We start from the raw sequence: 19251 nt of genomic DNA, 5'->3' as shown, positions 1-19251 counted from the left end.
TGGTTCAAGTTCAGCAAAAGTGCAGGGAGGAAGGGCTGGCTCTGGCTGGAGAATTGCCACAACCTTTACTGCGGGATTTGTAATTTTCTCTTCTTCCCCCCCGCATCCCCCCTCCCCCCTGCATTCCCTTGTCCTTCCCTGTCACCACGCAGTCTGTCCCTGTCCCCCCCGCCTTTCCCATCCCTGTCTCCGGGGTTTCCCTGCCCCTGTCCCCTGCCCTGTTCCCATTGGCCGCGGCATGGGTTTTAACCGACCCTCGGTTGGTGCCCGGTGGTCTCGGGAACGCGCTCCCACAATAAACATGTGTTTGCACCCGAGCCCCGTGTCGCCCTCTCGTCTGTTCCCGTGCTAGAACTGAGCCTCGCAGAGCCGAAGGGGAAAAGCAGCCGCCGCCTCTCCCCTCCTCCCGCCGGCACCTGCCTGGAGCCGGTCCCGCATGGCAACAAATGGTAGCAGAAGATGGCTATTTCCATCAATTTGTGAAATTGGGGAGAAAGGAACTTTGCCGCCGTAAGAGCTCTGCAGAAGCTAAGAGGAGTTGATGCACCGGGCGGAAAACAAACCCAAAGCTCTGGGGACCCTCTTCCATCCTTGCCAGTGTGCTCTCTACCCCCCTGGGAGCAGCCGCGCTGCGGGGGCAGACGGACTGCAGGGGCCGGGAGCCAGGTAGACTTACCCGAGGACAAAGAGGAGAGTTTGGCAGTGGCTCAATGGACTGAGCTTGAAGAGTGGCCCATCAGGGGACGGCATCTGAATGGAGACCAGAGGCTGACAGCGGCCGAACCCAGAGATTCAGGGATGAGCTCTGGTTAATGGGAACACCTAGGCTTCTGGGAGAGCCAAACTGTGAAAGAATACGTCCTCAGTTCAGCGCGATTTTCCACCACCGAGGAGAGAGATAGAGATTTCACTGCCCAAGCCTGGAGGGTAAGTTGGGTCAGAGCAGGGTGGGATCCTGGCAGGCGGCTGAGCTACCTTTTTTTCTTTTCTGAGTTTTAACCACCGTCCACGTCCAGACAGGGGCTGTAGGCTTGCATGTCCCTGGCGGCCGGGAGGCTTTTTCTTTTCCGAGGAGGACGCAGCCTCGCTTGGTCTTTTTTGGGGTAACTCATACTGGAAAGCTCCTTCTCTTTCTCGGAAAGCTGCCTTTTCTACCCTCTCCTCCCTATTCTGGGCTATGGGGGCAGGGGGGGTCGAAAGGACACCAATGGGACAGAATTGTAAACGGCGACACGTCAGCTATAGGAGAATTGTTAACATCCTAAGAGAGGCCCTTCACATCCATGCATTTCGTCGGCTTCCAGCCGCCTCGGGTCCCTCTCCTGTAGTTTTCCCCCTTGGCTTCTGCGAAGCTTCCCCTTCCCTTTTCCCCACAGACTTCCCCAAACCTTCTCCCCTGGGGACGGCAGCGGCCGAGCTGCCCCAAGCGCCCTGCCGGACACTGTTATCCTCCCTTAGGGGTGGCATTGGCCGTGCCTGCCTGGGCGAGATGCATTGCACCCGGCACCCACTCCCAGGATGGCGCTGGCCATGTTACAGGGACCCCATTTTACCACCATAACCCTTCTCTTTCGCCCACATTTTCCTGCCAGCCCCACCCCTCCCCCAATGGCCCTGCACCATCCTGCAGCGAGGCCAGCCCCTATTGGGGGGGAGGTGAGGTTGGATTAATCCCTCAGTCCTTCTTCTGGCCCCCCTCTGATGGGAGGAATCGCTGGAGGAGTCCCCCTGTTAGAGGACCTCCCTTTGTAAGAGAGCTTTCCCCTTTGCTGTGGGGGGGCCCCCTTTGAAGGGAGTGGAGCTGGAAACCCTGACCAGAGCTCCACTGTTTCTTTCCCCTGAAACAGTGGTGCCCAGGTTCACCCTCTATCCCATCTCCTAAATGTACCTTGCCCAAAGTTCCCTTATTATTTAGATACAAGTTTTCCCCATTGCTTGTGATAATTTGGAAATAATTTCTTGGATTGAGTTGTATCTTATAGAAGGAAAGATCATCCTCTCTAATTACTGCCCACAATGCTATGCAATCAAATAATCAAATTGGAGAAACCACATCGCTGTTCACTGCCTGCCTCTGCTTTGCTAGAATTCAAAAAACCACAAGGATCGTGTCATGAATCCTGCTTTCATCCTCGATACAGAATGTGTTTATTATAATTTTGTACCCTTTATCTTAAATTGTAATGTGGAAAAGATTTTTGCCCCATTCATTGTAACTATGATTGGTGTATCACTTTCTGATGTCTCTTAAATTTGTAACGTTGCTAATTTTTTTTTACCTCAGAACTCCCTTTCCTTTATGTAAATTCAAAAGAGTGAGCTGCGGGATTTGTAATTTTCTCTTCTTCTCCTCCCCATTCCCCCTACCCCCTTCCCGCACGTTCCCCCTTTGTCTTGCGTTCCCTTATCCTTTCCCCTCGCCACGTGGTCTGTCCCTGCCCCCCCCCCCCCCCCGCCCCCGCCTTTCCCATCACTGTCCCCAGGGTTTCCCTGCCCCTCTCCCCTGCCTCCCATCCCATTGTCCATGGCTCAGGTTCCCCCTGCCCCCGGCACGGGGTATAACCAACCCTCGGTCGGTGCCCGGTGGTCTCAGGAACGCGCTCCCACAATAAACACGTGTTTGCACCTGAGCCCCGTGTCACCCTCTTGTCTGCTCCCGCGCTAGAACTGAGCCTCGCAGAGCTGAAGGGGAGAAGCGGCGCCACCTCTCCCCTCCTCCCGCTGGCGCCTGCCTGGAGCCGGTCTCACACGGCAACACTTTGCACTGCTTTCCTTGCTTATTCTAAATTTTGGGAAAATTATGCTACAGGCCTGGGACAAAGCCAGGATGGTGTAGGAGCAAACTGGGTCTGATTTTGAGTGGGAGAAGAGATAAATTACAGCCTGTACAAACAATGTTTCTGATACCAGCAGCAGGAATAGCTGGCTTGGGCTTCCATTTTGTCTTACTCCCCTAAGACCTGACCAGTCTCCTCCTGTATCTGGCACAGGCATAGCTTAAGCCATTTCATGGTCTCCTGAGAAATTGTGCCAAGTATCTGCAAAAAAACCCAGATAAAATACACAAGAGCTCAGTCTCCAGGGAAAGGGAAATGAGAATGAGAATCTGGATGGTTTTTAGAGCTTTTCTCCTAGATCTTCTGCTTCTGAATGCAACAATCTAGTATTTATACTTCCCTAAAAGGGAAGGGATATGTTCTGAGCTAGCTAGAGAGCTAAGCTGATAGAAATAAAATGAAGGAAAGAGTTTAGAAATATCTTAGTTGCTTGCAATAATCAGTTTGTTTTTTTTCATTTTGAAATTATCTCAATAGAACAGAGCTTTTAGAAGCAGGTAAAGAATAAGGAAAGCAAGATTTAGTTTATCATTGAACTCCTTGTATATGCAAATAAAAAAGACAATTTTTTATTTTTCATAAATATTAAAAAGTGGTTTTTTGAGAATTACTTTCCTTTTATATTTTTTGAAATTTTTTAATAAAGCAACTAGGCAACCTCTTATAGGGTAAACAATCTGTAAATGATCTATAATACTTATGCCTGTAAAGTGGCTCACTATTATTTGTTATAACATATTTTAGACAGCTTGCTACCAGTGAAATGAATTTATCATGAACGCGAGTAAAAGAATCATTATTGTTTTTTAACTGTTTCTGTAACTTTGTAGAGGAATAATGAGCTGGAGCATTTCCTACTGTAAGAACATGCTCCCTAAATAACCTCACCCTTAATTCTACATTGTATAAGAATGCTGCATTTTTCTAGTTTTGCATTAGAATATTACCACACATCCTGATTTCAGGATTGATTTTCTTTTTAGAGCAGGACCTTACAAAAACAAGACTGCTTTCTTGAACCTAACAGCTTTGTCTATCTATTAGGCAGAAAGCTCCACCAACTTAAAATTAGACAAGATAGAATAGGATATGTGTAGTTCTGTTCATGTATGCCTTTTGAAATGGATATATATTTTACATCACTCTCATAAGACAAAAAAAGGCAATATCATAATGGTCTTGTTATAAACACTTTGGAAGTTCCAAGGTGTGGAAGAAATTATCTTATTTCAAGTTGCTAATTCCTGTTATGACAGAGGAAAGGGAATAAAAGGATGGATTCCTGATAGATGATCCTCACTGCAAGTATCAGAGTAATCTCTTGCTCAACAGTCCAAAATTTTGGTCTTGCTGAGACATTGCACATGTTGCTTTCAGCAGCTGTTATAACTTTGTTGTGCTTCCTGATACAGTCTCTTGATCCTTTAATTAACCCAGATATGTCTAATAAAAAGAGATCACAACTTTTACCAGTCAGTCCAAAATAACATATACTGGAGAGAAGATTGTATTGCTTTGACTATTTCATGTGTTGAGTATTTTAGAGGAGAAAACATTGAACAGCAAAATAGGAATAATAAAGAATTTTATTAATGATTGGGAATGAATTGGGAAACCAGTTCAGATACAATTTAAACAGTTAAAGGAGAGAGGGGTGGTTTTGCTGATGGTTGGCAGTGGCGTCTCAGCAACAAGGAGCCAAAATTTCTGTTGGCTCACCAAACAAGGGAAAGTGAAAAATGTAAAAATAAAGAGATGAAAAAATCCCATATGTCTGTGTGATCCTGATGAACCTTGAAAACACAGTTTTGGTAATCTGGTGCCAATGCTGCCAGCAATAATTCAATAGGAGCCTCTTAGTGATTAAATATCCCTTTTAACATCAGTAATAATTACTGTGTACACTTAAGCAATAAATTAATTCCCGATTCCAAACCCTTAATGAATTGAGTTGTCGTTATATCATATAGGCTTAAACATTTATAAAACTACAAGGAGAAGATGTAAAACAGGAAGCTTTTGCAGGGTAGTGTCAACATGCTCATTATTTAAAACAGAAATATCTGAAATTGAACAAAACGTGTATTTATAAAATAAAAAATGTCAACAAAGTGATCTAGATGCATTTTTAGCCTGTTGTCTCCCTCCATATCCTGGTTATAGAAACTTGTTGAAAATTTTCAGAATTCTAACAAATATTTTAATTATCCATTCCTACTCTCCTTTTATCTTACTTTCCCATGTTATTTCTCAAACTATTGCAATGGGAAAGTATTTGGATTCAAGTAGTTACTAGTGAGCTGGATTTTTGAAGCTCTCAGTAATGGCTTAATTCAGTTTACCATTCAGCATGAGAAGAAGGAGTCTTAGGGCCAGCTGAAAACTCCAAACGTTCTAGAAAACTATTCGTTGTCATTCAGTTTTGTGGACTTGTTAAAAATGGTAGTAATTAACAAATTTTAAAAAATATTCTAGACAGAATCTCATAATAAAAAATAGCTACATTACTCCAAGTTATTACTTCTCTTAACATTCCAAGAACTCAGCAGTTTAAAGAGGTATTTCATTTCATCCTGACAGGTTCCTACATGTGTGTAGTATAAGTAGTAGCTGAAAGTGGTAGAGGGATAAAGAAGGATGCTTTATCCAGTGGATTCATCTTGTGTTATTAGTACCTGCTGTAACAGGGAAGAAATGCAGTGAGGCTGTGGTTTTGTCTCTATGCCTTTGCTAGCTGATCTCACTGCTGATTTGGAATCTCATCTTTGTCTGGAATGCATGGTCCTTCTGTTGCTCATGCAAATGTGAAAATGCACTGGGGCCTGTATCAAATCTCAGCTGGGATAAACTGATGTCAGTGGACTTTGGAACAAATCAGTGTAGGCCCAGAAGACTGACAAGTCTGAAAATATCTGGATCCTCTGCAGGTTTCATCTGTCTGCATGCACAGTTTAATGGCTATTTAGTGTCTTTAAACTGTCTGATATTTGCTAGTATTGCCTTTTCTGAAAATTCCTTTAGATGGCAGTTGGACTGCCTTTAAAAAAAAATATCTGACTCAAGTCCCTTAAGCAGTCCCTGTTAAATGAAAATGTTCAGCCATTTCAATTTCAATGGGAGATTTTTGTCTGAGACAGAATTTAATGTGGTGCTCATTCACATCTACAGGAATATGTTTAAAAAATCAGAACAACCCAATGTACTAAAATTAAGCACATAGATCATATTATGGCATTAATCAGATTGCCATATGCATTTTCCAGCCTCTGCTTAATTTGACTGGGATATATAAAAACATAATGCATCAAGTAAAAGGTATTTTTAAATGGGCTGAAAGTAGCATATACTCCATTACCATTTCTATTTTTTATTACCATTTCTATTTTTTTATTAATGATCAAATGGAAAAAGCTCATTTGTAGTGTTGATAGCTTGAAAACTTGGCAGTCGTGTTTTTGTGTTCTTCATGAAATAAAAAATGTGAGAGAGTACATGTGCCTCAGAAATGGCACAGGTTTGTGTCCATACATAAGACTGTGTTCATATTAACATAATTTACATAATCCCATGTAAGGGCTTTTTTATAAATGGGGCAGTGAAAAATATTTTGAGTGACATTTCTCTGGATATCCTCGGAACTTTCAGTGAATTATGTAAAGGTCCAGTGAATCAAGTTCTTTATAAGGAAAAGTGCCTCTGATTTTTCCACTCTCGATGCACATTGGATTGAGCATTTACTTTTCATGATTTAGACAGAAAGCAACTGAATTGCAACCAACTGTATGATTTTAAAAGTCTTTTAATAAGGCTTTCCCTTTTTCCATTCTGCATAGCACTTTCTCCCATCAAGATGTCTGCTTTTTTACCATTCTTATCAGAATTTCTCTGTCTTTTATTTTTAAAGAGTGTTTTCAAATTGAGTCAGCTCACTGTGGTTTTTACTTCTTTCTGAGTCTGACATTCATAATGAAAATCTAAAAGTGTCAGTGTCACTACCATGCTGGAAATTGATATAATGCATGCTAATGAAGACTTCAAAGGAGGAACTGGTTTTATTATTTTAATTTAAAAGTGATGGAAATGTTTTCTTGAATCAAGCCTAAAAAGCATATTTGAGGTAGATCAGTTCTGGGAAGAAGCAGAAAGTGATAACAATTTGTGAAATGAGCAAAGCTGTTTCTTGCCATCTTTCTTCCTCAACTCTGGCAAATTTAGGTACCTTTCTGATGAAAGTTTGTGTATTGGTTGTACACTATCTCTTTCTGTGGATTCACAAGCATTGAGTAAAATGTAAAATTTAACTACTCAGTTTAGATGAAAATTGAAATGAAATCTCTAACTGTGGGAAGATAAAGTTAGTTACACATACAATTTGGTCCCTGCCTCAGAATTGGTGATGTGATTTTTGAAGGGATGAAGTAAAATTGAGGATTCTTTTCTTTTCCATGCTGTCATTGCTCTTGTTTAAGGTAACATTTTCTTTTACTGCAGCTCATTTCTGCCAATGCTTTTGATAGAACTTCTTCAGAGGCCCATGTTCCTGATTCTCCTGCATCCCTTCTTCAAGCCTTTTGCTTGTGTGATCTGCAAATTTTTAGTGGCCTGATAACTGGGTGTTAGTACGGAATGGGAAAGAAAAGCCACACAGGGGCTGCATTTGAACTTTTCACTTCACCTCAGGCTTCAGCACCATCTCTTCAAAAGGCTGTATCTGAAAAAAGATGGGTGACTCTGTGAAAGCCAGTAAATGGTTTTCCTATTTTGTAGGGAAATCACTTCTCATCCTGGTTCAGCTGAAGCTGTACTTGCAGAGCAGTAGGGTCAGATTTGGCTGATTTTTCTGACCCTTGCCCATCTGGTCTCTTCTGCTTTCTTCCTGTGCTGTGTCTGCTAAGCACTATCTTGCTCTATCTCATATCTGATATATTTCTCAGCTGTGTCAGAGGGCCCATGACTAAAACCTGAGTATTTTTTATCTTTGAATTACAGATTTTTCAGCAGAGTTAATTGCTGCATGCATTTTTCAGTGACAAAAGATTTGGAGTTTATATTCTGTGTATGCTTTTCTCTCTCATGTTCTGTAGCTTACTCCATGTTGCATTTGCCAGGTTGTTTGGCTTCCTCTGTTTTGCTGTAATTTTCTAGTCCAAGGTGCTCCTTTAGGATGAGTTTTCTTCTCAATATTCTTGCATGCCTTTTGCAAGAGCTGTGCAGGGGAGGTGATAGACTCCAGTTTCAGCCACAGCCTGAGCTTCTCCAACTTGAATTTCATAACTGAAAACCAGCCTTGCATTGCTGATAACTTTATAGTTCTATTTCAGCAGCTGCAACTTTAAAAAAAGTACTTTGTTTTGGATTTTTGGTGTCACATATTTAAGAACCCTGTCATGCAGCCTCTAGAAACTAGAGAGGAAAATGTAGGAAACAGAGGTATAGACCTTAGTGGTGACTTTCAGGGCTAAACAGCAGTTTAGTCTTGGAAATTGCTTTTCTTTTCCTCTGTGGAGCTGTGTACAGAGCAGGCTATATTTCCCTCCTGTGCTGTACAGCATTCTCTGCTTGTCAGGGGTACAGGTAACTTTCAGCTTGTCATTTGCTTGATGTTTCTAGTGCTGCTTTCATAAGCTTTCTAGCTTTCATATGCCTGCATTCTTGCCAAGTATATGTCCCCTCATCTGGCTCTATTCCGTATAGTTTTTAAGAGTATGCACCACATTAAAAACATTGGTGGAATTATCTGCTGGGAGATGACACTCCGAGCTGAAAAAGTGAATGATAAGTAATGAGGGAAGTGGGAAGTAATGTATAAATGCAGAACTTTTATGCTCTGAAAATTACTGTAACATCTAAGTCCCTAGATGAGTAAAACAATGCGCCAACATTTCATCACAGAGTCTCATCAAAACTTCAAATAGAATTTTTACATCCATACACTGTCATGAAGTATTTATAATTATTGTGCCAGGAAATCTAGCTGGTGATTCGCAGAAATCAAAGGATGAAAAATAAAAGATACATAAATGAATAAATAATTACTGATTCTCTCTGTGCATTCTCTAAACCTAGAGTGTTAAAGTTTTTCTGTAGTGGGGGATGATTGACATTTTCCATTCAGCTCCCTAGGAGAGAAATACAAAATGTGCCAGTGGAGGAGGGAAGGCTTCACTATACAGAGCTCCTAGTGAAATCAGTAGGAATGCTAGATGTACAGCTTAGTATCTATGCCCTGGCAGTTAGGGGTAGGTATCTTTTTCCAGATATTTAGGCACCTGATAAATTGACAACAATTTGGTATCTAAATACTTCTCAGGATGTGGCCCTTGTACAAGTTAATTGTGATGTTTTTCTGCAGCATGTAAACATTGTGATATACACAGAACACTGCTGCATCAGGATTTCCTTAATTCTGATTAAGGGCTTGCACTTTCTTCAATAGGATCATAGAATATTGGAAAGGTTTGGGTTGGAAGAGACCTTAATGATCGTCTAGTTCATGGGCAGAGACAACTCTCACTAGACCAGGTTGTTTAGAGTTCTATGCAGCCTTTAAAACTTTCAACGATGGGGCAAACACAACGTCTCTGGAAAACCTGTTCCAGTGCCTCACCACCCTCACAGTAAAGAATTTCCTCCTAGTATCTAATCTAAACCTACTGTCTTTCTGTTTGAAGCCATTATGCCTCTTCTTGTCACTATGTGCTTTTGTGAAGTAGGGGAAAACAATTTTTTTTTTTTTTTTTAATTATTGAGGCATTGAGCTCCTAATGCAATCAGAATGGAAAGATGGAAGAAGCTGGGGGCTTCTAGCTGAGTGTCTGGGCTGATGCTCCTCTCTGGGGATATTACATCTCCATGTGGTATCAAGCCAAGGTGTAGAGAGACACAGGTGGTGGAAGGCAACAAAATCATCTTGACCAGCAAGGCAGTGAGGGAGACTGAAACCACTCATTTTTCCTGCTGATGTAGCATTACACAGGCATAATTGATTTCTGCTCAAGTTTTACCTGGAGCTGAGTAGAACCTGTGTGATGGCAATTACTGTGTGCTGAGCCCAAGGCAAAGCATCATGCTGGAATAACCTGTGTCCCTACCTGGATGCCAGCCAGGCTGGGGCAGGGTACAGGGTGGGACTGTATCCAAGTGATGCCCTTTCTGCACAGAGAGGGCTTTCTTTTTGTGAAGTACCACCTAGGCATTGTACTGGTGGGGGAGTATAGACCTGGTGCCATCTTTGCTGCCTCCAACTACACGTCTGAGATAGAGGTAGCTGAAGGCACTGGCATGACTTATAGGAAGTGCCAAATAACACAGAAATTACTTGGTTTATTTTTTTTTAATAATATTTTAACAGTTACATGGCATGTTTTCCAAAGCTCAGTTTGTGGAAAAGAAAAGGTATCCCAAAATGGACAGACTGGGAGGGGAGAGAAAGAAAGAAAACAGGAACATGTCAAGATCCTGGCCGTGACTCATTATCTAGATGCAGCAAGTGGCTTTACCCTGCTAGATCTTAGTTTTGTAGGAAAAGATTCTATATTCCTTTAAGGTCTAGTATGGCAGCCTTATATCTTAACTTACACATTTTTCAGCTCTTGCTTGGATTCAGTTGTTCTACTCCCACTGCAAAGCTGAATCAATCTTTGTGCCACGGTTAAATACTGGATGATTTAGTGTGCCATCAAAAACTGCATAAACATCCTATTAGAAATGTATTAAACATTCAGTAGGAAATTGACTGTTCACATATCTCCTTGCAGTAACAATACCCAAATAATACAGCAGTCATTACCCTAATTATCTAAACTTGGTTAATTGTACAACAATGTGATCATGTTTTTGTGACTGATGATTTTGATTAATAGAGTGCAAGAATGAAGTATGACAGCTACATTTGAAAAGATGAGGCTGTGTTTTCATGAGTAAATGACAGGGAACTATTTGCAGTGGTGTTCCTTAATCCCCACCAGGATCTAGACTTCAAGCCTGTGACATTTTCTACAGGAGGAAGATCTCTGTTCTAGCAATCACAATTCCAGTGGTAACAGTAATAAAACAAATTCCGTGCACTTCATGTTAATGGCATGAATTTACTTTGCTGGATTTATGCCAAGGAGCGAAACAATTTTTCAGATATGTTAAATATTTGAATGGACATAAAAGATCATTTGAATCCCAAGATGATATATCCTGACAGTGGTAAATTTTACTGATGCAGTAGACTCATTGGTTTATTTTTATTCACCCACAGTAGCAGAAAAATCCCACATGTTAATCTGTATGTTACTCTCATTTTATTATGAAATTCTGGAAAGGAAGTTGGGTCTAATGGTTTCAGAATGAGATACAGTTTTTCAGGGTGCTTAAAAATGTCTGACACCATTTTGAAACAGATACTGCCTTTCATATGGTTAAAATACTCTGAGAATATGTACTTGTCATCTAGAATGAGGGGAGCAGTCCAAAGAGATGATGGGGCAAAAAAAAAGCCTGTTGATTGAAAGATACCATGAGGATACTCTTCACCATCACTCACACATTGGATGAGGCTGTGGATATGACGGCCAGAATTAACTGTTCTCATCATATCTGGCATTTGTAGGAAATTATGTGGAGCGCTGCCATGACTCATAGCTTCCGTCTAAGCCTCATTACTTCCATCATTACTCCTCTAAAAGTCTGTCTGCATTTTCAGAGTATTTCTGTGCTTTCATTTTGAAAGCATGGAACAGCTGGAAAAGAAAAGGAGTTGTTTGGAACAGGAAGCATGCCTTGAGTTAAAAGAAATGCAGAGGATATTTGGAAGAATTTCTAACATCATAAGAGAATTGCCCTGAATTGCCAGTGTGTCTGTGGAGAAAGGGAATCATTAAAAGAAATGATGGTACTCTCACCCAGGCTGATTTATGGTTTCACAGTCTCTAAGCAGGGAGCTGACTGATTTGTCTCCAATATGTTTCAAGGGGTACGTTTTCTTGCCCCATATTCCCCAGGGTTTAATATGATGCCTTGCCCTCTTACTGTTTTACAGATTTTCCTGAGGTGGAAGAGTAAGTCCCTCTCATATGAGACCTGCAGGTTCTCAAGCAAATAAGTTTTGTCCATGGTTGGGCCCCAGATCCAGAAGATATCAGAGCCTAGAGACAAGTTCCCTGTCCCTATTTGGAGTTTATAAAATTGCGTGTCTTTGCCTAGACCCAAATTTTATTTTCAAGTCATGAGAATGAAAGGGAAAACATGTGTGCCCATAAGGAAGTGCATTGGAAATGGGTGCAAATCAGGTCTCCTGCTGATGCTGGCTAGCTTGTTGGGATGCAAGGATGTTTTTTTACAAGATTTCTGTCATAGTCCTACACTGTAGGCAAAAGACTTGAAATGTCTCCTTCTTTTCCTGTCTCTGTACTGCTCAGGCTTTTGCACCATCAGAGAAATGAAAGTGTTTAACTTTTAAACATGTTGAAATATTAAACAAAGTTTTTCCTGCTGATTGTTAATGCTGTATCAAAGTAGGTTTGAAATGGCTTCATAATCTCTTACATAATACTGTCATGCTGTTTTTGTCGCTGATACTATTTCATCCTGGTAGCTGCCACTGGTAGGAGGCTCAGAAATATGATTGTAACCATTCTCAAATGCATCTTAAGTAAATTTCACGGATTGCTCTTGGGGAGAGGTGCTTTCTTATGCTACAGTTTTTTTGGTGGAAACCGAATAGAACGTTCTATTACCTCAGTCTCCTTGTCTGTGCATTGCAACATAGATAATCCTCCTCTTCCTCCCAAAAGGTGCATTACACTTAAAATAATTGCCTTTTGCTGGAGTAGGGTTAAGGAGTTAAAAGAGAAATTCTTCCCATGCATTGTTTTCTTTCATACAGATGGTTTGAGGGTTGAATCCCATGTTATATCTTCCATTGCACCTAAGTCCAGTGCAAGATAATCCCTTTATACCCAGAGAGGAGTCTGTGAATGAAAACAAGAAGTGTCTCCCATCCTCTTCCCTGCAATTGCTGGTAGCTGATGAATGGATTGATTCATGTGGGATGAGGAGATCCTGCTTCATCTGAGTTAGATCAATAACTTGAGCAGTGTCTTTCCACTTCAGTGGCCATATCGGTGTACCTGGATGAGGGAAATCTGTGCTTTTTGGGGGAAAAGAAAGAATTCTACAGAAAGAATACAGCTTAACCTGGTATGGAATGCAATACATACTGAAATAGCAAATATCTTTTGTCAGTTAGGAAAATGACTTAGATGTGGGTATGGGAATTTTTTAAAGATTATATCCTTCAAACCTCAGCATAAGAAAGTTACTGAAGCATGTAATGATGCCTTTTGAAACAGGCACATTCTTGACTGCTTCCCTGAGACAGAATCTTCCTTGGAGTTAGCCTTCAGGTAAATATATATTTTGGCATGTTAATTTCTACCAGGAGCCTTCAGGAGCAAACAGGTATTCATGGTCCTTATTTGGAGAATGGTTCACAATACTTGGGTTAGGTATTTGTCCTGGTTTAAGGCAAATTGTCTTCACCCCAGGACAGTGAGGGAAGGAAAAGAAAGAGGAAAGAGCAACAGAATAGGGACATCCCCCTCCTGCCCTGACCCCTTCTTCCCATTTCCAATTTGATAAAGTATTTAAATCCAAATGAGCATATAAACCCTGAGATATTTGTGCTGTGGTTTAATAAAAAAATTACAATTGATGTGCTCCAAGACAGGGTCAACCTCTTTGAGAAAACACTGTCATGTTTTTGAAAATCAGACATGTTGTTTCCATAATCAAAATTTGTACAGTCTGTTTTTAAGCAGCAAAAGTGGTCATCTGGAAAGAGAAAAGTTCCACTTTGGGATGTCATAGGAAATTTTGATCTAAGAAAAAATCAAAGTTTCTGTGTTCTTAAGGTAGGACTGCCAGAATGGAAATTCAGACGAAATCCATGAGTGCAGTAACAGCCAGGGGAAGGAGGACTGAGAGGCTGAGAACATATGTGTACACTGGGACTAATTAGGAAAGTCTCTCTGGAATCACAATAAAGACATTTCCATCAGAGTCCCAAAGCTTTGGCAATTGGTCTACTTTTTTGCATCTGACACTTACTAGATTTGGCAAATTATTTTGATTTAGTGGTTCAATGTAACAGGTGTCTCATGGAGTATGGAATAGGTGGTCTACTAAGTGCTAAATCTAATCTGCTGTCCACTTAATTCAGTAGGAGAACTTCCTTCTGGATTTTCAAGATGATGGAAAAAGTTCCAAGCAGTCCAGCCTTTTGAGGGCTGTAGGTGTGCACACAGCTTGCTGAGCAAAGATAGGAGCTGGTGTCAAACTCTTGTTGCTTGGGTGTTTATCCTTTCTAGAAAGCATTTTTTCTTTTTTCCTCTATTATACAGTGTTTTCCCTGCTTTGTTGTTACTGCATTGATGAAAGCACACTCAGTTTTTGCAGTTCAAAACCCCTACAGAGCAGAATTTCAGTCATCTGAGAAGAAGAGTATTTTTACCCTATAGGAATGTATTGAAAACTGGATTACTGCTGTTTCTGCTGCACAGAGAAGCACTGTTTGTAAGCTAACCATCATGCATATGAATACAGCTTCATAGGATCAAGGCCTTAAGAACTGAAAAGTGTTTTGGAAGATTTTTTGAATGTACTCATCACACCTAATTATTAATGATAGCAAAACAAGACCTTATTTAAACTAATGACAGGAACTGTCAATCCATGTCTTTCTGAAGGAGAAAAAAAAAACCTAGGCGCTTTAAAAAGAGCAGTGAATTTTAAAATATTTTAAATTCTGCACAGATTACCTGTCACTATGCTTCAGAGTGTGATATTTACTATGATTTTTCCATGTTGATTTTTCCTTTTGAGAGGAAATTCACAGCAGAGTATTGTTTATTCAGTGTTGGGGTGGGGTTTCCAGCTCCAACAGAATAGTGCCTCACTGTTAGCCCACTGCTGATCAGCAAGGACCAGTGCCAGCCTCACAATTTGCTGCTTTCTGCACACACGCTGGGAAAGCACAAAAAGTTCTCAGGCTCATTCCAGCTATGCTTTGAAATCTGTCTAGAAAAGATTCTTCCCCTTCAGCAGTCCTGGTGATTAATTAGCTAGCATGAACCTCTGCAACAGCTCAATCACACCGAAAAAGTGGTGTCACATTCCCTTCCTAAATGTGATTATTGCAAATGTCCATGACATAGCAGCAGGTTCCTTCAGTGAGATCTTTCACTGCTGCAGAGATTACAGAATATTTGCTGCTTTCATTTACTACCAGGCACCAGAACACCTCAATTTCAGGTGTAAAGTCAGGGAATACATACATAGTTTTTGGATATATAGGAAACTTATCTGCACTATTAAAAATTGAACACATACAGGATCAAACTGGACTTATAAGACAGGTAATTTGGAAATTATGTTTTATGATTGGTACTTCATTTTAAAAATGTTATTCTATTGCTTGTTCTTGTCTGCTACTGCTTGCTTGCAGATGCCAACCTCTTCTCATACTGGTAAATTGTTGGCAATTGCACAGGGCAGATATCCCTGAAGATATTCCCTGTAGCTCCCCCACTTTTTGGCACAGCTGACCCCTGCCTCCCTTCTAATTCTTCAGATGCTCATATCTAGGGAAGACAGGCACCCTGTCCAAGAATTTCTGAAACCAGAAAGATGGGGTTAACTACTGAGCAATGCAATTATATGATTAGTTCATAGTACTGTCACTGCTATTTGTGCCTGAATTCTGAATTGGCTGCCATATCCTCCTCATTGTAATTTCAGCATGTCTCAGTAGGATGATCCTTATCAGCATTTATAAAAGAATCTGTCATAAACCCTTAAAGCTTTTACTGTGGTGCTTGTTAAAAGATAAAGAGGAAGGCCATACTAGAGAAACAAGAGACCAAGGAAATGTTTAACACCAAGGCATGCACTACACTGGGCCCAAAGCAGGGAGAGAACTGGGGTCCTGTGCATCCTAACCCAAAATTCTCCCAAGTAAGCTGCACTGGAAAAAAACTGCAGCTCTGAGCTCAGGATTAAAGGACAAAGCGAGAACAAGAAGTGCTTACTTTCCTGTGTTATAGTTAAAATCTTCCTAGATGTAATTGTTTCTTACTAATACATTTCCCTATGGAAGATAGAGAAGGTTTTTTACAGTGTGGTGTGTAGTAAAGATGCCCAGTTTTAGAATCTTTTCAGGCTTTTCCTACTTTTTTTGTTCTTTTTTTTGGCTTTATAGAAAGTTTCAGATAGATTTTCTGGTAATGCTATTTCTATTCTGGAATCTACCTGCTTTGGTACCACTGTCATTAAATCTATTTACATCCTGATCCACAAATGTCACATGCTGGTAGTTATTAAAACTGGAGATAGGGTCTGAGCTGCCTAGCAAAGGAACCAGTAGGAGATTAGCTTCTGTGAGTGCACCTCCAGACTGGAATGCATAATTTAAGTGGAGACAAGGGACAAAAAAATGAAAGGCAGATAAATCCAGTTTCAGTTCACAGGCATTGCTCCTCAGATGCCTCTAGGAGGGAGTTTGTTGGTTAATCAAGAAAGGTGCATAGCAAGATCTCTCTCAGCCACTGCTGTGAGCTTAGTAATATGACATATTGCCTGGACACAGTGAGGACAGGCATCTCTGGCATGTTCCTCTGGCAACCGCAGACCTCCAGGATTTGGTTGCTGCTTGGAAAGGGTGTGTTTCCCTCACAAAGTATTTAGGGAAAAATAACTGCTTGTATGTCATGTAGATATTACCATTAGAATAGCAAGGTTCCTGAGCATTACAGGGCAAGACACTGCCAGAGGAGGGGAATATGCAGTCATTCCTGCTCTGCAGATGTTTGGGAAGTGTGGTGTGCTGGTATAGAGATCATCACCTGAGAGTTACAGTCCCCTGTTATATTGTGTTGCTCTTTAGCCTCCAGGACAACATCTTCCTTGCCTCCTTCTCTCTCAAACCCTGCATGTGCACACAACTGGGCTTTGTCCCTGTTGCCAGGTGTGGAGTAGATATTTTTCTCTTAGCTGTTTGGTTTGCACACCTAAGATGTGTTCAGAGTCAATATTGAAGGACAAGAACTTGTGTGCAAGAAAGGAACTGAGCTTTCAGGCTGTTCATAGCTCTTTGTGTTGACACTAGAGAGCCTCACCAACAGGAACCTCCACCAGATATCTAAACTCTGTGTGTCCAGGGCTGCCTGGCAAGGTGTCTTGCAAATGAGACAGAGAAAAAGCAATGTTTTCAGAAGCATGGGCAAACCTGGTCTCAAGAGTCAGGTGTATTGTTAAAGGTGACAGATCTGTTACCTTTACTACCAGTGTACCTGTCTAGTAGTACCAGTCTACCTGATAGTACTAGACAGCTAAAGAAGTTGCTGCCTTTCAGATGACTCCCTGTATCTTGAGCAATTTCAATCATCCTTACAGAAATTGGGTTATTAGGTTTTGTTTTCTAAAATCCTTTGTTTCAGGAAACATTTATTCTTGTAAGAATAAGTAAACTGAAAGTGAGAGGCTTTGTAGTGTTTAAGTGCCTCCTTCTTTTGTAAATGCTGCCAGTAAACCCTCGGCCTCAGTTTCCACAGCTGAAAAAAGACTGTGATATACTAATGCCTACCTTGTCTCTGACGTGGTTAATTCATTCCTATGTTCAAAGCACAGTGGGTTGCAAAATTATGCTTATTAAAGCCAGCTATTAGAGAGTGTTGTCTCCTTTGAGAATATTGATTAAATCACATGTATCTCTGTATTTTAAGTCTGAAGTGATATGATGTGGAAAGATCAATTTATTCCACGTCTGTATCTAGTGAATAATTGTGAAGCCTTCTCTGTTCTTTCTGTAATGAATAAAAATAAATTGGCTTAGTCAGAAAACACAAGTGAGCATGCCTGACAAAGGAAGTCCACCAGGCCATGCTGCATCTGTTTCTAACTTCATTTTCTTTTTCTAGATGTATTTTTTCCTTCTTTCCTCCCCCTCCCTGCATCTCTGTTCTTGTCAGAGATGCAAGGAGAGTAGATGCATTGCACTCTGTTGTCTTGGCCTTGTACCATGTCTCCAGAGGAGCAGGGCTACTAGGGGGCACCATATCCTGCCTTCTTTCTAAATGTAGGTTTGCTCAGGACCAGGTTATTGTCTTCCTCTCTGTCCTTGTGCTGTTTCTTGCTATGGAAAGAAACAATATACCAGTGTTTCCATAGCTACATATGGATTAAATCTTTCATGTCACTGTTTTTGAGGCTGTGTCCAAAAAGGAAAGAGGTTTATAATAGAAGGGCATTTATCTATTTGAGTACTCCCTTGTCTCTGGTAGTAAAAGCTCCAGCTGCAATGAAACCTGGTCCCCATGAGTCTGGCTTGTCCTTCTGGGACAAACATTACCAAATTCATATGTATGGCCTCGTTAGTAGGGATGTAAGACCAGTATCACAAGGGGCTGACCTTTTTCTACAAAGACATTTCAAAACTCTCTGAGACTGCAGACAAATGTTCTTGTTTGTTGTTACTGGCCATGCTGCCTTCTCTGTGTTTTATGGCTTAGGATGAAAGTAGATGTAGAAAAGAAATTACCCTGCTTCTCTTGAGCTGTTTAGGTTATTTTTTTTCCTAGGACTTTTGGGGTCCCTGGGTGAAGGGCAAGAGCTTTGAGAGATGGCATCAGACCTTTTTGGAATTGATACAGCGGGAGCACAAATCCTCAGCCCTGCCTGTGTGTGCATGAAACTGGAGCTCATGTGGACATCTTATAATTCTGTGAGGGAGAAGGCTGTTTTCAACTCGGGCTTAAACCCAGTTTAAAAAGAAATAGAAATAGAAATAGAAATAGAAATAGAAATAGAAATAGAAATAGAAATAGAAATAGAAATAAATAGAAAGCCACCAAATAGCTCTACTTTCTAACTCCTGCCCCTAATGTTTCCTCAGCTGTCAACACTGTTTTGGCCAGCTTTCCTAACAGCAATTTTGATCTAGCCTTTAAGAGAAGATTTGAAGGATTGAAGCGCTCCTTTGGGGAATGAAAAATATTTTCAGGTCCAGTGAGAGCTGATTTGCTTTTATTAGATTCCCTTCTCTGTTGTAATAAACTAGGGCATGATGTTGTGAAATGCATGTTACAGTATTATCACAAATAATGTCAACACTACTAATCTAATGCCTGTAAGTCACTGCATCGTGCCTGATTATTTCATCTCTATAGGTTCTTGTTGTTGTGAGTATAATAATTTTTATGTTGTATTGTATTAAATTAACTCTCAGAGGTCCAGCACTCTGTTAATATTCCCTCAAAACAGAAAGTACTAAGATATACACTGCCTCAAAGGTGTTGCATTTTTATTGCAAAGTGATAGACTAATATGAGAAAAATCTCCCCTTCAAAGTATTTCCTTGGGATCACAATGG

The sequence above is a fragment of the Lonchura striata genome, chromosome 4 (assembly GCF_046129695.1).
Source record: "Lonchura striata isolate bLonStr1 chromosome 4, bLonStr1.mat, whole genome shotgun sequence".
NCBI classification, from domain to species: Eukaryota; Metazoa; Chordata; class Aves; order Passeriformes; family Estrildidae; genus Lonchura; species Lonchura striata.
This window is presented reverse-complemented; position numbering follows the sequence as displayed.